Source organism: Agelaius tricolor, unplaced genomic scaffold, assembly GCF_023055355.1.
Source record: "Agelaius tricolor isolate 1412-34295 unplaced genomic scaffold, bAgeTri1.0.p SCAF_4, whole genome shotgun sequence".
Classification (NCBI taxonomy): domain Eukaryota; kingdom Metazoa; phylum Chordata; class Aves; order Passeriformes; family Icteridae; genus Agelaius; species Agelaius tricolor.
Genome location: NW_027269264.1, coordinates 52,642,546 through 52,660,413, shown reverse-complemented (window position 1 = coordinate 52,660,413; position 17,868 = coordinate 52,642,546). Strand labels below are relative to the sequence as shown.

General features: G+C 37.8%; 1 long non-coding RNA gene across 1 annotated transcript in view; it reads left to right on the top strand.

Annotated features, from left to right (window-relative positions):
* Positions 1-9,319: 9,319 nt before the first annotated feature.
* LOC139589531 (uncharacterized) overlaps positions 9,320-17,868 on the top strand; it is an 82,977-nt gene continuing 74,428 nt past the window's right edge. Inside the window, exon 1 of the long non-coding RNA XR_011679039.1 lies at positions 9,320-9,356. This is a non-coding gene — a long non-coding RNA (uncharacterized lncRNA). The remainder of the gene's footprint in view (positions 9,357-17,868) is intronic.

The window sequence follows — 17,868 nt, the reverse complement described above, 5'->3', positions numbered from 1 at the left end:
ACACACACTCAATCTTATTTTTATTTTGTCTGCTAAACTCTTTTATTCAAATTCTTTTTCTTACATTTATAAGACATTTATTTATAACCTATGGTTGTGTCTTCCCTATTTATAAGCCAAATAGATCAGGTACCTTGAACATCTCATGACGAGGCATATTTAATCCATTTGTCATCTGTAAAGCTTTTCTCTGAAATCTATCTTGGTTTTGCACGTTGTTTAAAAGTTGGCCATGAAAAGTGGATATGCTATTCAAGCAAGAATTGTAACTATTTCAAATAAGGGTACACAATGGTTTTTAGCTTTTAAGTCAAGTGCTTCTTAATTTCAGTTTTAGAGGCCAAATACAATTCTTTTCAGAGGCTGAACCTGCTAGATGACAAATACCAACAAAAAGGGCTGATCAATTCCCTAGACTCATTCTATGTACATTGTACTTTTCAAGAACACATTTGACTTTTTATGCAGTAGGGGGTACTTGTCATTGCATTTTGCAATCTGGCTTTCAATATGATGGATCAAAAATTCATACAAGGTCACTATAACAACAACAACAATAATAAATTTCATCAATGTATAAATCAGGGACCTCTGCAGTGAAGTAGTGACATTCAGTACACAGAGAAGCGATTTCAGGAACATTCTCTAAATTTCATAAGCTTGTGATTAGAGCAAGGGACCCTGAGCAGTCCTTTGAGATTCCAGGGAAAGGACTGGCACAACAAACTGCAGTCAAGTCAGCGGTTACTCTTTTAATACAAAGGCACATAACTTTCTGAGCAAAGTTCACTGATGTTCACAGTCATTTCTGGGTGCTGATTTGTAATCTCAAACTGAATTAAGCACAACTGACAGGCTGATAGTTAACCCAGGGCTAGCAGAGACAAGATGCTAACGTGGTTCTGCAGCCAGTTCCTTTGGATCTGTGGCCTGATGACACAAGGATGTGCCAGTATTCCCCTGTGCCAGGCAAGCAAATATGCATAATTTCCAGGGTCTGGGCTATTTTCTTTGTTTTTTACTGTACCACATTCAAGATTGATTTAGTATTACCAAATAATCTTGTACTATAGAGCAGAGACACCTTCTAACCTGAATCTCATCTGAAAACTATCCACAATTACCTCTGAATTAAAATATTATTTGCAGAAAAAAGAAGGGATGCCCAATGGATTAAAATCTTTCTTTTGTCAGGAAACCCAGGTCCTGAAGGTATGTTTGAAAAGTGGACATGTATTTTCAGTTTTTTTTCTCAAGCCCCATCTGAGATATTTGAAGGGTCAAATTTTCTTTACTGCTGCCTGTGTCCACTTCTTATAAACTCCACCCCAAGCCTGGAGAGCCCAGCAGTGCAGAAAATTGAGCCTCAACCAGACTCTGAAGAGCTGACGTAATCAGGCCACCAGCTCCTTTTTAAACAAGGCTTAGCAATGACCCATAAAAGGAGATCCCTTGTCTTTGAAATACAGCCTCAGCAAATTCTCCATCAATTAAAATGCATTAAAAGAAAAATTTTGTTTAAAAAAAAAAGTGTGGCTTTATATTTTTTTTCCTTCCAGAATGACTGTAGCATACAGAGAAAACTTTTTCTAATTTGGAAAGCTTAACCCTGATTTCTTGCTTATACCCTTTCCTGAAACATATACATACTTGAATTTAATTGGGTTCCAGACAGTTCAATACAGCAGATAAATTTCTTCTTGCAAAGTATTGCTTGCTGACATTTTTTTTTTAGTAGCAAAGCAGTGAGAAAGTTTATGTACAGAAAGTTTAAGGGAATGTGACTGTTGGACACAATAAAAGCTCAGTTTAGTTCATACACTCTTTTACACAGGTTGCTATTTATTTGAAAAGCTTCTAGCATTCTGTAGACAAAAAGAAGGTCATAAAATCCCTTCCTTCTGAAAACCATCCAGTTTAAGATTTTCTGTATGAGAGAAGCAAAAATCTTCCACACCTCTACCTAATCTTCCCCAGAGGACAAATGTATTGTTATTTCAAACCTGTTAGTGGGGACTTTCAGTGCAGATGGGGAGTGCTGGGAGACAGTCAGCCTGGCTACACATAGCCTCTTTCCTCAGCCAAAATAAACACTCTTGACCCTGAGAACACCCCACAGTGGACAGAGTGTGAAAGGGGCCTGATATAATCCAATCTCTATTACTGAACAGTTCTTAGAGATGTATGTATTTTTGATTCTTGAGAACTACCAACATGTCTGGAATTGGAGTTTAGCATACGGCTACAAAAATCTGCAACAGCAGCTGCGTTAATAAATTGTTTTTTAAATCTTGACATATGTGTATAGATTTATTTTCTACTAAACAGTTCAACAGATTTCCATGAGCTAGTCCGTAATTCAGAATACTGGAGAGTAGTTCCATATAGTGTATTGTATATTCTATACGTAATGTCAAGAAATGAATCCAAATCACAGTCTTCCAGAGAAGCTATAGTTGAAATCCATATTTTTTTTTTTTTTTTGGAAGAGTCTATTTATGATCAGTTAGACTGATTTGCAGACACACTAAAGCAAAAATTTTGCGTATATCTTTATGTTGAACTAGAAACCTCTCTATAAAAAGTCCTCTCATTTTTGATGCTGCTAGCTCTTGGTAGCTCAGGCATAGCTTAATTCACTCCAGCAGAGTTACATTCTCTTATGCAAGCAGCAAATTTGGTCCACCAGCTGCAAGATCAGCTGTAATGTATCAGCATCCTTTATCTAAAAGATTTGTTGGCTGGATGTTTATGCTGGGAAAAAAATAATTAGAAAAGATGTCTATATGATTAATCTTTAGTTCATTTTATGAAATGAGGCAAATTATCAATCATTTTAATTTAAAAATAAACAAATATTGAGTATCTTTTCTTGTAAATGTGTTATTTTTCTGTGAGAATTGCTGAGCATGGAGTATTAAATATTATATTGAAGTTCCATAGTCTATCACTTTCAAAATAGATGATCTTAGTAGAAACAACTCTTAAAATATGTGAATCTATGAATTCATTATGCAATTTTGCATCAAAAGCATATACAGCTACCGTCACTTTTGATTTATCATCAGTGTTGGGGCTTTGTTCTTTCTGTTTGTTTAAAAGCTCATGGAATCATGAGAATCTCTGAAAAGTTCACCCTTCACAAACAAAATTTGCTCTGGACTAAAGATTAGCAAAGTGGGGCAAATCTATATTGCACAAGCTCAGGAACCACACACACCAAAACTGCTGCCCATAACTGTCCATTGCACAGGCTGGTTTCTAACAAGATTGTTGTAAAAGTGAATATTTCTCAGAAGGGGCAGAATTTTGAGTCCAGCACTCTGCCTACACATCTGTTCACATGAAGTGAATGAGACTTTATCACTGTTTTGCAGCATAAAAACCTTTTATCAAACTTGTTTGGCAGGTTATCAGGCAAGAGAGGAGGAAAGAAACCAGTAGAACAGAACTATTCATACTTCTTTAATGTAGAAAAACAAACAAACAAACAACCTGAAGAATGACAATTCTCTGACAGAATTTTTGGAATTATTCATAATTTTGGAAAGACACAATTTTTCAGGAGTAAACATAAATAACTTCACCAATGTCACAGTCTACATTGCTGTTTGTACACCACTTTTTTTTTTTTTTTTCCTTTTCTCCCCAAGGGTATTCTGCCTCGATTGTGTTACATACAGTTTTACAAAAAACCCTGTAAAACCTAACAAAGCATGATAAACTTGCTACAGGATTTTCAAAACCAATATATATTGCAAGGATGCAATTTTCTGCAAAGTTCTGTATAATGGCTTAACAATTCCACAGAAATATGTCCTTCTTTACCGCATTATGCTGTTTCTCAGAATATCTTTTATATAACTCTACTCTTGTCCTCCTTTTAAATCCTGTTGTGCCAGAACAAAATAAAAGAAGATTACATTTATATGCCACCTTACATCTGGATAAGTCAAAAATCATGTTAGGAGTTACCTAGCACCATGAATGTAACCCTATCTGGTGTGAAGGATGTGCAGGATCACCTTGTATGAAAGTGCGCTGATAAATACCCTGCCCATGCCAGTGAACAGAGGCAGCTTTAGATAAAGAAGATTATACTAACACTGCATTTGGCAAGATGTCCTTCAGGCTCTGTGGAAGCCAAAACAAGAAAGAATGAGTTACACCAAAAAAAAAACCACCATTCAGGAACTATTTGGGTGTGATGGATTCTGCCCTGGGGTAGGACAGAGAGAAGATTACTTGGTGCAATTGTTTGCTGCTTCAGTTTCATGCAGTAATTGAACATGGAATGAGACAGATATTTGCAAAATAGGATGGCCAGGACAGATTTGCAATGAAAAGTCTGTCCATACTACTGTTTAGCCAGGATAAAAGACAGGTTCCATGTGTGCTCCGGAATCGTCTGGCCTGGCTTTGATCCTGAAAAAAGAACTAGTCAGGCTGTGTCTATAACAGCATTTAACTTGATATGAAGACTGCAATGTTGAAATTCCTCTTTTTATCACTCCCGTGGACCCATCTCCAGTTTGGTGTCTCCAAGCAGTTCAGAGCACATGGATTAGATTTCTTTAGGGAGGAAAAAAAATAAAACAAAACAAAACAAAAACAACAATGAACACACACACAAAACCCCCAGCAAAGACAAAAAAACCCAAGAATATGCAGAATCTATACGCATCAACCTTAAATAACAGTAGTTCAATCCACAGGATACAACTGGTCCTGGAGTGATAGAATAGCTCATAATACATATGGCCATATGGCCACCACTCCAACTGTTTTTCCTCAGAGATATACTCCTATTGCACTACTTTTAATGCAAATAAAGCTTCTGGAAAGTTTCTGTATAGTCTAATGGCCATTTGATTCAAAGGAGTATAGAGCTGAAATGCAATAGATCCTCAGGCAGGATAATAGGCCTGTTCCTCTGGATTCAAAATTAGTGCAATGCAGTGATCAAGGACCTTGGAGGAAGCAGAATGTGACTACATAAATTGCATTTATTTCCTTGGCCTTGGCAGGAGCTGATCTGCCAGATATTTGTATTTCAACCTCCAAATAAGTGTTAAAGAAAAAAAGACTCATTATTAACGATGTAGCCTACTAGTCAGAGCTCAAAGTAATTGTACTCCTTTTAGAATAAGCATATTTTAATTACAGAAAATTGGAATTAATGTTATATATTTTTGCAAGGAGTTTTTATTAGACATGCTGCACAGCTTTTAAAGCAGCACAAAATAAATATTGCTATGCTACAGTATTTTTTCTAACTATGCAGAATCCTAATGAATCATTATATTTTGTGATAACCGATCAGTGGTTTACAATTATGACTTCTTTTTCCTATTTTTTTTAATTATGATTATTTTTTTTTACCATTAGTCTTTCAAAAATCTCAATGAACTACCTGTCACTGGTATTGAATAAATTATAGAAATTATCCAATATGAAACTGTATCATCAGTGGTTATCTGTGGTTATATCTTGGTCACACATTATTTAACAACCCTAAATCATTGCCTGCTGTGAATTTTAACAGATATTGAGTTTTTAAACTATTTGTTTCTCCCTTCCCTTCCCTTCCCTTCCCTTCCCTTCCCTTCCCTTCCCTTCCCTTCCCTTCCCTTCCCTTCCCTTCCCTTCCCTTCCCTTCCCTCTCCTCTTTTGGAACTTTCCAGAACTTCCCTTTCCAGAACTTCCTCTTTTCTTTTCTTTTTATTTTTCCTCCTCCTTTCTTCTGTCTACTTTTCTTTCTTTTTTACTTTTCTCTCTTTCTTTTTAAAATATTTTTCCCCTCCCTTTTTTTTTTTCTTTTTTCTTCATCAAACCCACCTGTGAGGCTCTGCTGGTTGCACTTTTTCTAGATAAAGCATTAACATTCAGTGTCTGTATCTGGAGTTGTCAATTTCAAAGGCAGGAGAGATTTTACAGGGCCAGCTCCCGCCTCTTGCTTCTTTTCTCTTGTTTTTCTGAAACTGTGATTCATAAGGGAGTTTCAGCTAATAAAGTTTATGATATTTTCAGCATTTTATTGCCCCAGCAGCAGGCCAGCATCTCCTTGTGTCATGAGCTGTACAAATCTCTTACAACCTGAGTACAAATTAACCGGCTTGTTCCCTGACCTTATTGGTGTTCTTAAGCTGGACAAGGAAAAACAAAATAAGTGAAAAAGTCCTGATTAGATCATTTCTGTCCACAAGATCGAAACTTTCACACGGGTTACATATAGTGTAGATTCAGGCTGACCCTGTCAGAGGAGTTCATGCCATAAACTAAGGGAATGTACAGACAACAGGAAAATAAAGTGAATATTGCCAGCAGGAACATTTGCCTAAGCCACAAAAAGTTGCGTGGCTCACCAATTTCAAGTTTTACTCAATGCCTTCAATATGAATGCTTGAGTTTAATGGCTCTTACCAGGCAGTGACTTGTGGATAGTCTTTGGCATTTTAGCAAAATAATTCTGCCATATTTTTGTGATCCCCCTCGTGATATTCGCAGCCCCAGCCCAAGATGAGAAAGCATTAAGCATGAGAATTAGTTCTGGCCAACTTTGCCATGCTGTAACTATTCAGTCAAAGAAATACTGAGAACTACCAAAAACAGTGTTGCACACATTGCCAGATATTTCTTTTTCTAACAAAATCAAACTGAGAATGCAAACAAAAGGCTTCACACTGGTTAGGTTTTCTGGGTTGTTGTTTTTTGCTGTTGGGTTTTTTTAAAGGTTTTCTTTTTACTTTTCTTTTTTTAAGTCCTCATGAAAGGGAGTGATAGCTGAGTCATACACAGTAGGCAGCTGAGTATTCTAAAGATAGGAAATGCAATTGTTCAAATATATATTAGTTACCTTTCTATCCCTGACAAAAAACCCCTGTAATTTTACATTAATATACATTATTAAATATAATACAGACATTTAACATCTGAAATGAAGCCACAAGCTTCCCAAAGCAGCTAAGCCTAAGTTCCTACTATATTTTCCAGGATGTTCAGATTCGTTCACAGTGGGGAAAAAAGGAAGAACAAAGAAATTGCAATTTTGTTCTATTGGGACCTACATTGAGAGTTTCAGCTTTTGAACTTTTACAGCTAAAACCAGGCATGTATATGAGAACTTTCATTTTTGTACAGCCTTGTGACAATAGATACGGGCTTACTTTGCTTTATGTTACTTGTCTAGAAAGCAGTAACATTCCCTAAGCCAGCTCATTGGCAACTCTCTATAGTCAGTGAAAAAACCAAAAAAACTCAGAATGGGGTTTTTCCCATCAGAATTCATGTGACTAAGGTAACATATATATCACTTTCTGGATGTAGCTTCTCTTTTCAACGAACACTACCCAGAGAATCTTAAAGAAAAAAACTAAAGCAGGTTTAAAGCTGAGGAAGAGAAATCCTACCCTTTCCAAGTGTATTTTAATGCTTAAAATTATGCAGCTTTTTCAAAATATTATTTATTCAATAATAAATTAATAAGTTCAGAAATCAGTGAAATACTAAAATAAAATATTTCCCTAGCTCTAATTCTTTCTTCATAATATTTATGCAGCAGAAGGAAAGCAGGGAGAACACAGAACAACCCACATGTTTTGACAGATGAAGTGTGTCCCTAATAGGAAAACTCCTACTAATGCACTACAGTTATTGTAGTAAAAGAAGATCCCCATGTCAGCATTACGGACTGGAATAAGTGATAAGTAATGCAGATACATGAAGTAAAAAAATGGATCCTGTCCCAGGGAATTAAAAAATTATCAACAGACATCCATTTAGACATTAAAAAGAAAGCTGAAGTTGACTTTGATTGACACAGAAGAAGTACTGTATGTGTATGATGGATGGATACCACCTCTGCAAGGATCAGATGGATGTAACACACCAGATGTAGCAAATAGACTGATACAGCTATTAGGAAGGACCAAGAGGTACAGATAGACAACTAATTAAAGTAGATGGAAAGCCAGATAGTCAAAAGAAGAATAAGGATGTGACAAACAGACAGGTAGCTTGAAGGGACTTGGGCATAACACTTCATATCACCGGTTTATCTTTATCTGTCAGGTAGTATCCCATCTTTAAAGAAAGGACAGCTATTCCCCTTTTGTTCAGTACAGCTCATCTAGATCATCTGTTAATACAAACCTTGAATCAAACCTTCATGCTCAGCTCTGACAAAATTACTGCAAGCATGACTTTGGCCCAGTTATGCAGAGTTCAAAATCAGAACAAAGCGTTTTGCACAAGCATGACACCAGGTGAGCCCAAGTGATGATGATGAGGAAGGACAAAAAAGACAGAACACGGCGAGCCCCCGTATTTGTTGTTCAATTAAGTATTCATTTCACAGTAATATTTTCTTCTTTAAATAATTCTGGGCATTTTTATACCTTTAAGCTCAATAGTTTTCTGCATTAACTTGATATGCATATCAAAATGTGCACTATTTCTTATATTGGTAGATAGGGCAGGTTTGCCATTAACATTTATGCATTTAAGTTTCATAGTCATGTGCTTGGAATACATTTCTCCTTCAAGATTTGTACGGCTTTCAGCTGTAATTTATTGCTGGGTATATTAGGTACACTGAGTCCTTCTGATTCACAGCTTTCTAATCGGCTATTTAGAGTTTACACCAAGCAGAAAATCAATGTATTCAATATGTAGTAGCTCACTCGTTAACTCTAGTCATTTGCTTAAAGAGTAATGTTGAGCTGATAATTGAAATATGGTCTAAATCATGCATTTTAATTTAAAATAAAAAAAATCCTTTAAATATTATTAATTTAATCCTTTTTTCCTCTCTCCTCTTTCCCCCTCTAAAGGACAAATTTATTTCAGTCCCTGCTTTGGGATCCTAAATCCATGCTGACTAGGATTTCAGAATAATAACATTTTTTATTTCATACAGCATCCTACAGAAATCTTGAAACACTTTGTAAATATTCTTTTTGAAAAATTGCCACTTCTGGGGTATGAATTATAGCATTTAGAAGCATACAGGATTATCTTGCAGCATTTCAGCCCCAGATATAAAGAATATTTGATCCAAGTGAAGAGTAGAGGTTATGTTTATAAAAGGCTGATTGTGCAAAAAGATTTGGTTAAGCTTCCAGGGGGTACAGAGTTATTTTATTTCTTGGTTGATTGGGATATTTTTGTTGGTTGTTTTGATTTAGGATTGCACTTTTTTTAGGGGAAGGGGAAGGGGGAAAGGGGAAGGGGAAAAGGGGAAAGGGAAGGGGAAGGGGAAGGGAAGGAGGGGAAGGGGAAGGGGAAGGGGAAGGGAAGGGAAGGGAAGGGAAAGGGAAGGGAAAGGGAAGGGAAGGGAAGGGAAGAGGAAGGAAGAAGTGGTGGAAGGAAAGGAAGTGGAGGAAGTGGAGGTGAGAAGGAGAAGGAGGAGAAAGGGAAGGAGAAGGAGAAGGAGGAAGGAGAAGGAGAAGGAAGGAGAAGGGAAGGAAAGGAAAGGAAAGGAAAGGAAAGGAAAGGAAAGGAAAAGGAAAGGAAAGGAAAGGAAAGGAAGAAAGGAAAGGAAAGGGAAAGGAAAGAAGGAAAGGAAAAGAAAGGAAAGGAAAGGAAAGGAAAGGAAAGAAAGAAGGAAAGGAAAGGAAAGGAAAGGAAAGGAAAGGAAAGGAAAGGAAAGGAAAGGAAAGGAAAGAAAGGAAAGGAAAGGAAAGGAAAGAGGGGAAAATATGTCCTTAAAGAGGAAACAATATTAAAACATCTAATTCAGACTGCTTCTGTTTTTCTTAGTTTTTTTAGTGTATAATATTACAGCCATATATGAGCTCTTGAGTCAGGAGTAGAGTCAACTGCAGGACTGGGTTCTGATGTGATACAAACTGGCACACATTCTTTGAAGTTGAATGAACAATACTGTTTTGCAGAAAATCAGCAGCTGAAATTGTTTTGTTCAGGCTTGTTGCCTCCAGTTATGCAGAAAAAACTGTTCATTTCAGATGCTAAAACCAGGGATTTGGGAACCAATTAAAAGGTAAAAGTCTAGTTACAGACAGTCAGATAAGGAAATTGGATTTATTTTTCGTATAAAATAAAAGGAAACAAATATGTAGAATCAGGTAGGCATTTGTATGGATCCACTATATTTTTATTTTTATTATCTAGCAACAATTTGCTCTTATCTCTGAAGGTACATGTGAGATTACACCTTGATTGTACAGTGGTTGCTGTATTACTGAACAGGAACATCTGCCAGTTCCCCTGGATTTCACTGTTACCCAACTGCTCCAGAGCATCTGACTATAACTGCTCAAAAAGATGCATCCCTTTTTATTTATTAATTTATTATATTTTGGTTTTGGAGACTTTTTTTTTTTAAGTTAATATATTTGTGTGATAAAGTTTTAAAAGGTCAACTAAACAAAAAATATGCATCTTTTATGAATTTGTATTCAATTTCTGAATAAAAAATGATGATAAGCATTCTCAGAAATTAAAGTGTTATAAAATAACATGATAAAAATAATATTATAGAAGCCCTTTTTTTTCTTTAAAAGGAATCTTTTTTCACTTCTCCTAGTATGTTTCTAACTGCAACAGAAATGTGCTAATATTTTCCCAGGTAGATACCACCTTAAGACTCCCCTTAGATATTACCTGTGCCTGAGGATTAGTTCCGATCGATATTTCACATTCTATAAATACACACTATTTTTAGATTTATTTTGCGAGCTTTCTGGCCTGTTATTTTCCCCCATTCTTACCTACTTTTTTCTCTGTGAAATGGCACACATCTCACAGAAATATTGCCGGGGGGAAAGACCGTTCCACTGCCTCCTCCTCCTCCTCTGTTCTCACTGCCTCCCAGACTCGCAGCCTCTTGCCTTCTCTTCTTGCAAAGAGCATCTGAACTCCAGAAACTGAGCTTTCCCTCGTGCAGCGGAGGTCCTGACACTCAATCTGCATATCTCTTATCTGTCCCTGCACAGAAGGAGGGAGGGAGAGATGTGAGAGACTATTTGTTGCAGTTCAAAGTCACGTTTCTTTTATGTGTTATTTTCTCCCCCCTCCTCTATTTTATTTTTTTTTTTCTTTCTAGTTCCCCCACCCCAAGATACATAGAGGTAGAAAGGACAAGTAGTTTTGATTAGCATTTAAAAATGTTGTCAATTTTTAATGAAAGTGTAACCTCCAACCATCAACTTTGCACAAACTGGAGACAAGGTTGCAAAATGAATGCTAATATCCTTGGCAGGCTTTGGCTGGATTGCCCTTCCGTGAACTTCCCTTGTTGGTTAATTTGTTATGTCAGCCCATATTAGCAGGTTTCGGAAGCCTAAACTGGCGAGAGTATCAGCCTTGAGGAGCCAGAGTACATAAGAGTTTGCTGTTACTGATATTATTATGTAGTTACACACAAAGCTTTGAGGTCTGGGTCCTTCAGCACTGTACATCCGGCAGACCTAAATCTTGCCAGATGGTGTTTCCCCAAAGGGGCTTATCATTCAAGTGTAAAATGAGAGACCAGAAGTGAGGCTGGCACAGGAGGAGGTGGAGGAGTATGCAGGTGAGATAATCGTACTGACATGAGTTAGTTACATAAAGAAGAGAGTGCCCTTTCCACGGGCACATGTGACTGGCTGCGTAAGCGCCTCAGATGTATTTCTAAAAAGCCATTGCTGTGTAGAGAGAAAGAAGAATTTGAAAGAGCTGGTGACATGGCTTTGTAGGTATTCATGAAGATGTTCCCTGAGCACAGAGGGAGGAAATTGTAAATACGGTGTGGGAAAATTCGAGCAGTGGAGCAGCAAAGGTTGTCAGTGCTGGCATTGGACTGAATATTCCATTATACATGGAATATTCATTTTTCTTTTATTGAGATCCATGTGAAAAATCACTGGGTAAATTGCCTTTTTTCTGTATGAATTACCTTTGTACTTGCCTGGAGTCTTTCTAATATAAAAATAGTCAGGCAGCTTCACAGAAAGTTCTATTTAAAATAAAGCAAACACAAATATTTTGCAATGTAGCACAAACTGCATCTTTCCTTTACCCTTGGAATTATGTCAATTGGTTACTTAATAGTGAGTGGGAGGAGTAAGAACAAATTTATTTAATAGAGAGTGAAAAAGAACAATTTATTCTATAAAATGAGCTATGAATAGGACTTCAGCTCTCTTGAAGATTATTCTGAACACAAAAATTATCAACTTAAATTCTACCTGACCACACATTTTGTCACACTGTTATCATTCTCAACTGTGTGATGTGTCTGTATGTGTCTATGTGCATTTGTATGTGTTTATACACAGAGTCTTTTTTCTGTAAATAAGTGACCCTAACTCTGCAGAAAATGCAGACAGTGGCTATTTCACTGTGCAGATCACTGCTGCTTGGAGAAGGAGCAGAGAATAATTCTGTATCTGACTGAAAGATGAAAGGCCCAATTCTGCAAACACAGAGGCCCATGAGGTAATATCCAGGACTCTGTTTCTTTTTCCTTGCCAAGAAAATGCTAGACCTGCACTAATTGAAAGCAGAGGTCAGTATAATACAGACCAGACATCAAATGAAAGTAAGAATATGGAACCATTTTGCAGTCTGAATACGCAGCCTGCAATGTTCTCTATGCAGTGTTTGAAGGACAGAGCTAGTCATACTACCCAACATGTGGCGTTTGTGTATAATCACATACACCTTGATTATGGATGCCCGTGTACCTGTCTGGATGAAACATGAATGCATGACAGACTTTCACACAGAAGAGAAAGGAAGGAAAAAAATTAAAATAAAGGTCATGAAATTTGATCATCTCCATATTTAAGGTTACTCTAAGCAGTCTGCAAATAACAAGGTACTTTAATACCCTGCTTGCACTTTAGTCTCATTTAATATAAACCTATGAAAGATTACTCCTGAAGTCATTATCTTTAACTGTTGAGAGCATAGATCATGCCTAAGTGACTGAAGTGCCAGGAGAACTCTCAATGGGGTACTGCTGAAGATCTGATATATGTCTTTTGGTATCCATCGGAGTCAAATGACATGCAGAAGAAGAGCAATGATAACTTTGAAGAATGGGTTGTGTTCCACAGGCAGCCGGGATCGAGAGCCTACGGCGAGCTCGGGACGGCTGAACGATGTCGTGCAGAACGCTGCTGATTTCAGAACAGTGTTAATGGAATGCTATAGGTGACTCCTTCTACCCATTAATCCTGTTTGCCTTGCAGATTGTCTCAGGGGTGGGGGGGTGAACTGCATCCTCATGCTTTGCACCGGGAGCAGAGAGACCAGAATGACTGCAAAGGGTTGCTCATTTTGTCACGGTCCTGTTTGAGCGGTAATTCCTGAGATAGCTGACACGTAGGAAAAAGAACCCAGCCAAATCAGTCTGAAGTCACTAAAATCTGGAGAGTAGAAAACTCACTAGCAACAGCACAGAAAATTCAGATTTGAATGACAGAAGCTAAAAAGCCAGTAAGTTTGAGAGTGAGAATGTAGAAAAAAGTGTGCTTACGAATGTGAAAATGTGGTCTAACAAAAGACAGAGATATTGACTGCATAACTGGAGCTCTGAGAAAGCCTGTACTTCATACACAGAAAAACATGGTATAATGGATTGTTCACCTGGGTCAAGGAGGAAGTTTGGTATCACTTTCAGGAGCACTTAGTGGACAACCCACATCTTTTACTGTGGTGAAGCAAATGACAGAAACATCCATTGGTGTCTATCTGAGCAGCCAGGGTAACACAACAGACTCAGAGGTGCCTGACAAGAACAGCTTCCTCCAGATTCTTTGAAAGATGTGAAACAAAACAAAATTAAATCGAGTATATGTATTATTCACAAGCTTGCTAAAGAATGAATTATTTTTTTGACCCCTTACTCCCTACTGTAATAACTGCAAAAAGTGTTGAAGACCTCAGGTTCTGAGTTCTGTGCTTGTTTCTCCTGAGGCTTGCAACATAATTGAAAATGGTCATGATACTCTGTTTATCAGTTTGATTATCCCCAAAATACTTATAATGATACTTAGATTCTTCAAGGAGTCTTGTGAATTGAAAAGTTCTTTGACGTCTGGAAATGTAATATCCTGTCTCAATCCAACATATCATCATTCAATTACAGTTATTTTGCTCCTTTACACTCCTATGCCAGCATTTTTCTTATTTCTGTGGGTTGTTTGGGGTTTTGGGTTTATTTTTTTGGTGGTTCTTTTTTTTTTTGGGGGCGGGGACGGATGTTTGTGGATGCTCTTTTTGTTTGACTGTTGCTTGGTTGGTTGTTTAAGTGAATGTATGAGTTGCTTGGTTGGTTGTTTAAGTGAATGTATGAGGTTCACTTATATTTCCACTAGTCATTCTTGGTTTGAGACTGTTGAAATATTTGATAAAATATTCTTTGAAGATATGGCTCTTTTTTTCACATTAATTGCACATAAAATTTCTCTCACTGTTATAAACTTTTGCATCTAACGATCAGTTGTACGTATTAAATGAGCAAACCTTCTTTGGAAGAGAAAACAATGGCCGGCAAAGCCTCACCCTCTCTTACACTGCCTGTTCTTAGCAAGTGTGATGAACAGAATCATGGAATACCAGATTGGAGGGGACTTGAAAGATCATTTTGGCCAGGCTTTCTTGGCAAAAGCATGATCTGGAGAAGGTGGTCCACCTCCCTGCCCAGCAGGATCCTAAAAGTACCTAATGTTGGGAAATCCACCACTTCCCTGAGGAAATTATTTCAAAGGCTGTTTGTTCTCATTGTGAGAAGCCTCCCTCTTGTGTCCAGCTGGTGTATTTCCCTGGGATCAGTTGCACTTATTGCCTCTTACATTTTCCATGCGACTCTTTGTAAAATGGAGTCTCCATCTGCTCTGTAGCTACCCTTTAAAGACTGGAACATGGTGATAAGGGCTCCCTTAAACTTTCTTTTCCCAGGTCTAAACAAACCTTGCTCTCCCAGATTTTCCTAAGGTGGAAGACAACCCAGCTCTGTGTCCATTTTTGCCGCCCTTCTCTGGACCTCTCCAGTCTGCCCAGGTGCTTTTTGTTTTGTGGAGGCTGAAACTGACCACAGTATTCCAGGGGCGGCCTGACAAGCACGGAATAGTGTGGGATAATGACTTCTTTGTCTCTGCTGGTGGTGCAGCTCAGCATCCTGACAGCTTTCCTTACTGCTGCAGCCCTCTGTTCCCTCTCACTTTTCTTGTTCACCAGGACCTGCATTCCCCTTGCCATAGAGCTGCTTCCCAGCCTGAGAGATCCCAGTTTGTGCTGCACTCAGGAATTATGTTTTCACAGGTGCAAGACCTTGACAAATTTCATAAGGCTCCTGTTAGCCACCTCTTCCAGCCTACCCAGGTCATCCTGCAGGGTGTCTCTCCCTCACACAGGGTTGGGTTCCCTACTCAGTGTGGTGTCATTGGCAAACTTAGACAGGGTACACTCAATCCTCATCTTCCACATCACTTGTGAGGCTGTTGAACAGTGTTTGTGCCCAGTATTGATCCCTGGGGGGCCCCAGTTGTGGCAAGTTGCCATTTTGAAAAGGAGATGTTTATCACCAGTCTCTGGTGTAACCTCTCTGCCACTTCCCCACCCACACAGACTCCTTGTGTTCACCAGCACACCAGTTTCTCCAGGAGGAATTTGTGGTAACCACATGGAGAGCCTTGGAGAAATCCCAGTATACAATGTCCACTGCTCACCCCACGTCAGATGAGCAGGTTATTTTGTCAGAGAAGACTATCAGGTCTGTCAAGCATAATTCTCAAGCATAATTCTCAACTTCTCTAGAATTACAAATTTACTAGCTGAGACACAGGATTAAGAACACAGAATCCCAGGGCATACTCTCCACTTAGTTATTTTCTTGCTGTGCATAGTCCAACAAATCACTTAATCTCTTTATACTTCATTTTAGCCATCTATAATTATTATCATTAAATAGGTATTAAAAATATCCAGAGATGCTGATCCTGGGTAAGAGTCCTGTTGTTTTAGGTAGTGTACAGAGATTTGGTGAGTGACTTCCTGAGGAGTTCACTGGTAAAAAAACATGCCAAAAATACCCAGGAGAGGGATGCTGTAATGCTTTTTAGCTGTTCCAAAATTTTTAAATACATCAGGTTCTCTATAGATGCAAAGCATTAATTTTCACACTAGAATGTATGTGCATAATGATACATCCAGCATATCACATTGTTCATAAAACAGACACGCATACATGCACGCATACTTCATCCTCCCCATGTTTTCTGAACATATTTCTACAATTGCATATAAATTTTCCCCTTGTTCTGTAATGATATGACAGTAAATGAATTACCATAAATAAGCCAGACACAGGGATTGGTGCATAAAGTTGTCCTAGCTTCATACAAGATCTGACCTTGGAACAAAGAATACTTTACATCCGTGATGATTCTATCTGCTGTTGATGAATCACAACTCCTGCTTATGTTTAATCACTGCTGACAGTAACAGCTGACAGCTAGTTAGGAAGGAAAAAGTCCTCAGCAACTAAATCCTTTTCTACAGAAGAAAATAAAACTCTTTATATGACTGGTTTTGCATACAGACAGAGTGATTCGAAGGATGATATGCAGATTTTTATATACTAAATAAATGCTTTGCCTGCCTACTCCCTTTAAATGGAGCTCCATTTTTTTGCTCATTTTCACATTTCATTATGATTTCAGTACTGTCTTTGGAGATTTTTGGTTAGCTATATCATCATTTTTGCTCAAGCAAAACAATTGAAATTTATTTCCAAAATTTAATTAAAGAATGCTATTTTACTTTTGTATTTGGAGAAAATGTGGAATTTGTAGGGATATTTTTATTTTCAGATCCAATTAACTATATTGTTGATGGGCAGTTTTCAGAGTTGATGAAAGGAAGCTGTTAATATCAAAGGCTATTTTGTGTCTGATTTTTTTTAATCATTATGTTCTTGTGCATCAATTTACTTCCATTACTGGCTCATGAAAATCAGTGGGATTAGAGGACTGTAGACTTTATTTTGTTTGAGCAACAACTAACAGTTGGCTCTGTATTGTGAGATTGCATCTCTCAGCTGGAGAATTAAATTTCTTCTGTCCCAGCTTTCCTTACATGTGCACTGTTTATGTGATGAGGGTAATTATGAACTTACTGGCCTTAGCATTTACAATGTGGGGAAAAGAAAAAAAATCTGCAGCATTTTTCATCACAACAGCATTTAATGAAAAAGCACAAAGCAAAGGATAGGTGGTGTATCTCTCAGTTAGTTCATTTCTAGCAGTGAGATGATGGAATTTGGGCTTTCCTGCAGAGTATGGGGTTGAATAATGAAGTAAATGTGTGGTTTAACTGTTTAATGCTACTGGTATAGTATGACTGTTCACCTGGTTTTTCTTTTCCTTGTATGCAAGACAGACTGCAACTCTAAAAAAACCACATTCAATGAAATAAAGTCCTGCAAGTAACAGACTATTATTCTTTTTCCCATCAATTTTTGGCCTTAAATACACTTCTGGCTAGGTTGAGCACCATGCTACCATGGCACATTTGAGGGGTCTTTAGAGCAGAGCTGCCACACATTCAGCTGGGTCAGTCTGCAAAGGGCTAGGTGTTTTCTGCATAGGTGGTCAGGCAAGTATAAATAGTTATTATTATGGCAGAGGAAATAATAAAGGAGTCCCATTTACACCAAAATTCAGCAATACAAGTGGTTTTGTAAAGAAATGACAAGGCTGTGCAGGTTCCCATGGACAGGAGAAGTCTAAGAGGAAACAAGTATTTTGGGGAATGCTTAGAAGACAAAGTGAAGCAGTAATACTGATTTCTGTGCTTAGCCCTGTGCAGTTGATTAAAAAAAAAAAGGCTTAAAATAAGTTCCTAGTAATGATTTAAAAA